This window comes from Microtus ochrogaster, unplaced genomic scaffold (assembly GCF_000317375.1).
Source record: "Microtus ochrogaster isolate Prairie Vole_2 unplaced genomic scaffold, MicOch1.0 UNK2, whole genome shotgun sequence".
NCBI classification, from domain to species: Eukaryota; Metazoa; Chordata; class Mammalia; order Rodentia; family Cricetidae; genus Microtus; species Microtus ochrogaster.
Genome location: NW_004949100.1, coordinates 6,618,725 through 6,628,097, shown reverse-complemented (window position 1 = coordinate 6,628,097; position 9,373 = coordinate 6,618,725). Strand labels below are relative to the sequence as shown.

At 44.3% G+C, this 9,373-nt stretch overlaps 1 pseudogene; it reads right to left on the bottom strand.

Moving 5' to 3' along the window:
- Positions 1-9,373, bottom strand: part of LOC101997679 — a 43,190-nt pseudogene that overhangs the window by 672 nt on the left and 33,145 nt on the right.

Below are 9,373 nucleotides of genomic sequence, written 5' to 3'. Positions count from 1 at the left end.
AGAATCATGGCGACTCCCTGACTCAGCTTCTTTCTCCCAGCATTCTGTTCTGTTTACTCCACCCACCTAAGGGTGGGTCTATCAAATGGGCCTAGGCAGTTTCTTTATTAATAAGAAATCACTCCCACATCAGGGAAGCTACAGAACCTTGGGTAATATTTCTCTCATAGGAAATCTTAATGGTAGACTTCTTAAACCTTCTCTGCACATGTTTATCCTCATTCTTGGTGGCTTTGAAAGGCATCTCCTGAGTGTTCTCTTTTTTAAACGGCTTCTCCCAGTTTCCACTGAAGTAGATGGCATTCAGAGTGTCTGAATTCACTGACCTTGAAGACAGCAACTCTTTGATCTTGTCTTCTGAGTTGTGTGTTTGTTTGGCTACCTGAGCGTTGATGTGGTTTCAGAACTGCTCTGTAGCACCTGTAAAGTCCAGCGCTCACATCTCTGCTTGGTAGAACTTGAAGCACAAACATTTAAAAGATGCTAAACAATCACAAGTCTTTTCCTGAAGATACTTTGGCTGTTTCAAGCAAGTAAGTACTGAAAAGAGACTGGAAGCCTTGGTGGACAACTCCATCTCTATAGCCACTACATTTATTCAGAGAAATCTCCTGAATCTTCTGGCTTGCGTTGATTCTCTTTGTCCCAACAAAGACCATGGCAGGGGTTAAAGAGATGCTCACGGCAGAAAACACATTCTCAAGTTTTCTTTACTCCGTGTTGTCAAAAGGTTTACAGCAATGGTGCTATCCATGATGGCAATCTGGGGACACTGGGTTTCCCAGCCAGTAGCAAGCAGAGCAGATGTCAACACATTTCTTAATGAATCAATATTTTTGCTTGCAAAGAGCATTCTTCTCACTTGACTTGTTGGCATTGCGGAGAATAACTTTTAGCTGCAATACTCTCTTGCTGTTTCCATGTTGCTTCACAAGGCCACGTCTGTTGATTCTGTGCAAGGCTCACATCTGTTTTATATGGAAGGTTGCTATTTCTCACATGCTAAAAATACATATTAGAACAAAAAAAGCCTCCCAAAGACTACCCAGAGTCTGCATGTTCAGTGCTGATGCAAATATTCAGTGGTCCTTGAATTGCACGAAGCCAAAACTACATCGGCATGTGCTAACATTTCTGTCTACTTTTCAGAGAGAGTATTTCATTATTATTGAACACATCTTCAGGAGGGGCAATGTTTTTTTCCCCTAAAAAGCAAGCTTGGACATCAGCAGAGTTAGCTACCTTCACGGGCCAGTGCTTGAAGGTAGAGAGCTGGCAAGTGGTACAGTGAAACCAAGCAAAGATGGAACTCAAAAACAATCAACGCCAGTGGTCGAAGTCACTGTCATCAACTAGGCTTTCACAACATAAACGTACAATAGGGTCTCTGGATCGACAAAACATCCCTGAGCATGCACAATTTTATGTCCTTCTTATCTGTTCCTTCACATGGACCTCCAGAGGGGATATAACTCAGAAAAGAGTTTTCCCTATGTGACCCCCTCCATAGCCAGACACAGGGGCTCGTGTCTGTAACAGCAGAACTGGGGAGAGCTGAAGAAGAATTGTGGTCGAGTGAGATAGATTAGAAGGTACTTGCTGTCCCAGCCTGATGAACCCTAGTTACCTCAGTTTTATCCCTAGAATCTATGTATGTGGTGGAAGGCGGGAACAGCCTTGGCAATGACGTCCTTGGATCTCCACGTGTGCTCTATGACACTCAAGCCCATCCACACCCGTAATATGTGTACAAATAACAACAATGAGAAATAAAGTAGAAAGCAAAGACTATGAGTTCAATGCTAGCCTGGGCTACTTAGCAAGACCTATCTTAAAAAGTAAAAACAAGCTAACAACAACAACAAAGCACCTGTCCCTTTTCTATACGTTCTCTATGCCCTGGGCACAAACATAGGTGTAGGAGTACTTCAGATCATACTCTATACTAGTTGCAAAACATACACTGAATATCATTCAGCATCCACTGCTAGAAGGCAACCCGACAATTGCTAAGCAAGTTGGCATGCTGTCTCCATTCACACTTCTGTTTCACACCGTGTATATTATGTCACAACAACTTCGACTAACATGGATGCTCCCCCTCCCTCCCTCAACTCCTGGTTCTTGAAGTGCCCAAGGAGCGAAGGATTTTCTCAAAGGCTGTTGCTGTTTCCCAATTAGGAAACAAGGCGGCGATTACTAAACACCTGACCGTCTGGTGCTTCCCAACCTTTCCCCTAGTGCTTAACAGAGAAAGTGCCTGGAAAGGGCTGATTGACAAACGAGGAATCCAGGCCCTGGAGAATCTTGGCATCATGAAGTCCCTCCAGCATAACCAGTGCAACAGAGATAGACAGGGAAATACTGGATTCCTTCCTTCTTTGGAGCACTTACTACGGCAGTGTGTTTGCCAATTAACCCATCGTTATTCATGCAGTCTGTCCCCTGGCCAGTTCCACCTCCCTGTCTGCTTTGATTGACATACCGTGATGCATTTTATCTGCTTCTCATTAAGAAGACAGGTCTAGACAAATTTCTCTGAAGTGGGCAATACTACCTTTTTGACACTGGAGACAGAAGGAGCCCCAAACTCCAGCTGGGGTGATATTTTCCATATGGGAGCCCTCTAGATTTGTGGAAATGACTTATGCAGCAGGGCCACCCCATTAAGTAGTAGGCTACTAGACCCTCGGTTTTTGCATGCAGCCAACTGCGGTTCCAAAGTGGGTGGCAGAGAAATGCACAAGAGCAAATCATGTGCAGGTCATTGGTTATTTCCCAGCGCTACAAGTAGAACCTGGGTCCTTACCCAGGCTCCACAATCACTCTACCCGTGAGCTCCAGCTCCAGCTCCAGCCCCAGCTCCAGGCTTTTCTGTTCCTGACTGTGTAGTACAGCTAACAAGTATTTACATAGCATTTACATTGTATTTTGTGGTATATGTAAGCAAGGTAGAGACAAGTTAAAGTATATTGCAGGATGTGTGTAAGAAGTTTCATGCAATTTCTGCCTTTGATACAAGGGACTTGAACAGCCTCAGCTTTTGGTATCCAAGGGACAACTGTATTTACACAACACACTCACAATTACCAAATTATGTTTATGAAGTAGCGATGAAAATAATTTTCAATGTGTGGGCCACTACAACATGAGGAACTGTATTAAATGATGGAAGTTTCAGAAAGGTTGAGAACCACTGGTCTATGCAAAGCTAAACCAAGTTCATATCAAGAGACTAGAAACCGCCAGTTTGAACGGCACTACCTTGTGAAAGAAAACCTGAATGAATACCTACTCTCCATCCTCAAAGCCTGCATCACGGTCCTAGCCTTCATCCTTTCACTGAAGCTTGGAGTTCAGACTTCATGAGTGGTCCGGCGTCCATTCTTCTATCCATCCGTTCCCAGCATGCCATCTCTCTGAGCATGCAGTGTGGATCTCTAACCGCTCCATCCACTCAATGCAGAATCCACATAAATTCTTCAGTGTGGCCCGCAAAGTCCTACCTGATCACCTGAGCATCTCCAGCTTCAAGGGGAGCCAGCTGCTTAGGCTGCAGCATTCATGAGTACACTGTACGACGTGCCAGCATCCTTTCCTAAGTTCTGTTTGCCTGGAATAACCGCCCTGCAGCCCGTCCTCCTGCTACCCAAGCTGCATCTCAGGCCTTCCTTTCCTAAGTCAGTCTCTGCTGCTTGTCGCCTGGCTTTAGATGTTAAAAACCCAACTATTTGAAAATGTCTTGTTATCTTCTTCTTTCCTCTCCCATTTTTTAGCTCCATGAGAACCATTCATTTCAAAGCCTGTCCATCCTTAGAGTCTCTGTTCATCCATGCTCTCCTCCTCTCACCCTCCCCGTCTTCCCTCCCCCTCTCCTCCCCTCATCCCTTCCCTTTCCTCCTCCCCTCCTTCCTCCTCCCTTCTGTGTCTAACTATTTTGACTAGGCTGGCCTTGACTGCTTGGCAGAAACAATCCTCCTGCTTCTGCCTCCACATGAACAGAACTACATACACACAGCCCCCACCTTCCACCCCCGACCCAGTTCTCTCCAAGTCCTTTATGGAAGCATCTTGAATATACGTCATTGACACCCAAGACAAGTATTTGAATGAATTAATGAGATTAATGAGTAACAGGTGGTAGTCATCTTATACTTAAACCACTTGATTATAGGAAATTGTTTTATTAACTGCCTATTGATGGGTAATGGGGGCGCTTGAATTTCTTTCTATTGTAAGCAACACAGAAACAAATCCCTTTATTTATATATCCAAAAGAATGAGAGATGAACCAACTTTGTAGTTTATCATGGGGCCAAAATTCCATAGTGACAATTGACAATCTGATTCAAGAGTCCATGTGCTCAAAGGTAAATTACTGGTTACATATTGTACAAAAGTTAATTTGTAGGTCTTCGCATTTAAGTGAGAAATGTGTAAGAATTTTTTTTTTCAATACTGTGTGAAGATTCTGTACCTTGAGGTTTCCTTCTGATATCCAGTCACACTTTCCCGGAACTGAAATCACTTGGAAAGACTCCAGTCTGTAAACCTGATTTTTTTTTCGCTTCTATTTACCCCTAAACTGACAGAGAAAGAGAAGAAACTGTAATAGTTGAAGAATTAGCAAAATTGACCCCATTATCTTGCCCAATTAAATCTTCTTGTTCTGTAGCCCAGGAGAACACCTCAAGGGTGTTCAATCAGCTTTAAGCCTCTCAGGTAGATACAAATTCTCCTATAAAGTATTCAAAAGAAGATTAAGCTCAATATGGCCTCCTTGCTCTCCTGCTGGGAGAACCGGCAGTCTCGGACGCCAAGTTCTCTGCCTCTTATCACGAAAAATGTTCTTTATCCTCCGGGTACCATCATGACCAGGCTGGTCTCGGCTTTAAAGGAGGTTCTCTGTAACCTGGCTGCAGTGGCCCACTTGCACCAAATGACAGTCACAACACCGTAACTCTCGCTCTTTTATGCAGACCTGTTTCCATCCTTCTGGTTTTTTACAAATTGTGCTACTGTCTGATGACAAAGCATTCAAATACATGAGCCTATGGGAGTCACTCTTTCTTTCTTTCTTTCTTTCTTTCTTTCTTTCTTTCTTTCTTTCTTTCTTTTTTTCCTTCTTTCTTGTTGGAGTAGGTGTGACCTTCTTGGAGAAAGTATGTTCCCAGAGGTGGGTTTCGAGGTTTCAAAAACTCATGCCAGCCCCAGGCATTCTCCCTCTTCCTCTCCCCACTCTCCATTCTCCTCCCCCTTTGCCCCCACCTATGGGTCAGACCATAGATCTCAGCTGCAGCCCCAGTGTCTGCCTGCCTGTAGCCATGCTCCCCACCATAACGACAATGGACTAAATCCCTGAAACTATAAGCAAGTCCCCAATTAAATGCTTTCCTTCCTAAGAGTTGCCTTGGTCATGGAGTCTCTCCCCAGCAAGGGAACAATGACTAAGAGATGGCTCCAAATTATTTTGGTCTTACTTGGTGATAATTTGAGTCTGATTTTCTATGGCTGAGTGAACCTAAATATATATAATTTTCAAGAGTTCACCTGGCCAATCCCAGAGTGACTCCTGCGTGTCTCCATAGGAGGCTGGGGATTTGGCAGAACTGAGGAGGTAAATTAAATTGTCAGGTGTGGTCTGAAATGAGCTGGTCATCCCAGAGCATTAGAAAGTCTGAATGGACTTAATCATTTAACCACAAAAGGCCCATTGCTGCTTGGGCAGGGGACCTGGAAATCTGTTCAGCCACTGATGCTCTGTCTGAGCTTAGAGAATCACCTCTGCTCTTGCCTCCACCACTTAGGTTTTTAAATAATAGCTCAAAAACAGAAATCTTTTTTTACTCATTTTGAAACTTTCCAGCGATAATTTTTGTTCACCATGATGGAGTTTGATCAGGTGCCCCTGTGGCTTTCCTACTTTCTTAATTACTGATGTGAATTTGTGCTCATAATAAATCCCTAAGCATTTATTGTGCTCCAACAACATACAAAATAGCTTGAGGTATTCAAGAAGAAACAGTCTTAAGAAGCTTACCCTACCTGTTTCCAGGGCGGGTAATATTCGAATATTGTATTTTAATATAGACATTGTATTTACAGGGCCTGCCCATTAAACTTCTCCAACCTAGAACAGTTTTCAAACACATTTCTATTTTATTGTGCCCCAAGACCCTGCTATCGCTGAGTGCTAAGTCTGTAACTACAGTAACATAACATGAAGGTATCTTTTTATTTTATTAACATTTTTTTTCATTTATTTTACAGACTGACCACAATGTTCCTTCCTCCTCTCCTGCTCCTCCCTCCCCCTACTTTCATATACCCCCCCTGCAGGGAGCCGGACAAGATCTCCATTACAAGATGGCACCGACATCCTGTCTTGTTGGTAATAAACAACCCCATATTTGGCTAAGCCTTTGAGAGCTGCGTGTCCCCCGCTTCCCTATCCCGACGCAGTCTGGTGTCAGCTGTTGGTGGCAGCCAATCACAGGGTGACCCGTGTGCCAATTCCCGATATAAGCAGCTGCCTTAAGGCTCTGGGGTCCCTTCGCTTCATGCTCTCCTTCAACCAAGGGCACTCCAATTAAAGCGTGACCTGAGAAGAATCCTCGTGTGGTGGTCGTTCTTTCTTGCTGGTCGAGGAGTTCGCCGCATCCCCCATTCCCATCTACCCCCTTTTCCACCCACTCCTCCACCAATCCCTTCAGAAAGGGGCAGGCCTCCCATGGGCTTGAACAAACAAAATGTGGTACTCAAGTTGAGGCAGGACCAAGTTCCTCCCCAGGCATCAAGGCTGGGCCAGGTAATCCAGGATGGGAAACAGGTTCCCAAAAGCCAGTTAAGTGCCAGGGACAAAACCTGATCTCATCGCTAGGAGCCTTACAAATAGACCAACCAACACACATGCAGAGGGCCTAGGTTAGCCCTTTGCAGACTCTCTAACTGTTGGTCCAGAGTCAATATGCTCCCATGAACTTGGGTCAGCTGTCTGGGTCTGGTCCCTTGTCATGACCTTGACCTCCCTGGCTCCTACAATCAGTACCTCTTTGCTTTCTTCCAGAGGACTCCAGGAACTCAGCCTAGTGATTGGCCATGGAGCTCTGCATCCACTTCCAGCCTTAGATAAAAGCTCTCTGATGACAATTCGGGTAGTCACCAGTCTGATTACAGTGCATGGCCAGCTCAGGCACCCTCTCTACTCTTGCTAGGATTCTTACTTGGAGCCATACTTGTGGATTCCTGGAAGGTTTCCTGGCACCAGGTTTCTTCCTAACCTGCCCCCAACAAATGATGAACCCTATCAAGTTATTCTCCCCCCTCCATCCAGCCCCCAACCCGTCTCCCTTGCTCAGCCCACCTAACCCTCTTCCTCATGATCCCATTTTCCCACCACCTCCCCCAGTTTACCAGGAGATCTCTTCTATTCCCCCGTCCAAGGGAAACCCATGCATCCCTCTTTGGGCCCACATGAGGGAATCGTAACCATTTCTCTTTCCTTAGGAAACTTCAGATGGATTTCCTAAGTATGAAAATTACAATGTACTTACTAGAGAGTCCCCAGAACAGCACAGTGATCCTGAGGACACCAATGAGGTGATTAGTGGGTGAATCAACACCATTCTGAACAAGCAGCTCTCACCCATTTTACGGGCTAATAAGTAGAACAGGAAGTTCTAGCAATGTGGGAATTGTGGGCACCTAGCAGCAGGAAGATGGATCTGCTTCAGTGGAGATGGCATAACTAGGAGAGGCCTTCCGTAGAACTAAACCCAGAGCTGAGGTTTAAGCAAGGAACACATATTGCTGGCTACATGGGGGTAAGTGCAAACACATTCCAAACAAAGGAAAGAGCAGTTATTCAACAAATATTTGTGTAAGACTTTAGAAACCCGGGGGTATCTATATAATGCACTCATTGCGTTTATGCTCAGTGCTACAAAGACACAGAAGAGATTATAGCCTAGCTACCACTATTCTTAAGCCCCCTCTGTTGCCAGGTACTGATGCAAGCGCTTTACTTCCTGTAATTCCTCGCAACTGATGCGCTAACAGACACAGGGGACTAAACAGCTTCCCCATGGTCACACAGCTGATAAAGGATGGAGCCAGGAGACTGACATTAACCATGAAAAGAGAGGTGTCTCTTCCCTTTCATCTTGAACAGAAACCAGCAGGTTACGGTGGGAATAGGGGCAAGAACTGTTGAATCATTAGTAGGACTCAACCACAGGAGATGCTCAAGAGTGCACAGGAACCCTTCTCTGTCTCCATGCCTAGTAGGGAAATTACACCCCAGAACTCTTACAATAGGGGCTGTAAATTCTGGGGAATTTCACTCTGAGAAGAAGAGAGCCAAGTAACAAGTTTGAAGAAAAACTCATGCTTGCAAGAGTTCGCTGTAGCTCCTAAGTGAACACATTAGATGGAAATAAGGGAAGAGTCACTAGACAGAAAGGGGTTTCTGTCACTCCGATAAGATGCAGGAGTAGATTCCTTCACTGCTGTGGCTTGGGAATGGGGTAGACATATTTCAAAAAGCAATAATTATATATAGGAAGTCTTGAAAAACTAACTAGGAAGTGATACAGTAAAAGGAAACAAAGGTACAAGAAAGGGCAATACATTACTCTGAGATGCACAAATTTCTTCTTCAAAGCTAAGAGCTGCCAGTATTGGCTTATTTTTCTCTATGAATTAGAGAGAGAGAGAGGTATCTGAACTTTACCTGGTAAACCACAGCCTCATGGTGATAGGCAGATTAATAAAAAATGGGTTAAATTAAGATGTAAGAGTTAGCAATTAAGGAGCTAGAGCTAATGGGCCAAGCAGTGATTTAAATGATATGGTTTCTGTGTGATTATTTCGGGAGTCTGGGCAGCCAGCAAACGAACAAGAGGCCTCTGTAAAACAGAGCTCAGTCATCAAGATGGCACACACCTGTAATCTCTGCACTAGGAAGGTGGGAACAGAGAGACAGAAATACAAAAGCAGTCTCAGTATCATGCAGAGTTAGAGGTCAGTCTGGGCTACAGGAGACCCTGTCTCAACTTAAGAGAAGAACTCAAATGTGAAAAAAGACCTCAAGTATCAATTTCTTTTCTGAATTAGAGACCTTTGTCCAGTGTGACTACTAATAAATTTTCCTCTTACACTACTTTTCAGATTATAGTGCCTAAAATTAATCACTTTGACTATCCTATCGTGTGTGTGTGTGTGTGTGTGTGTGTGTGTGTGTGTGTGTGTGTGTGTGTGTAAACTAAGAGGCTTTGTGGATGCTGGGGAAACATTTTACCACTGAAGTATTCTCTGACCTCTTTACTGTCACATCTCATTAACAACAGACTAGCACTAAATTTTTCAGGCAAGG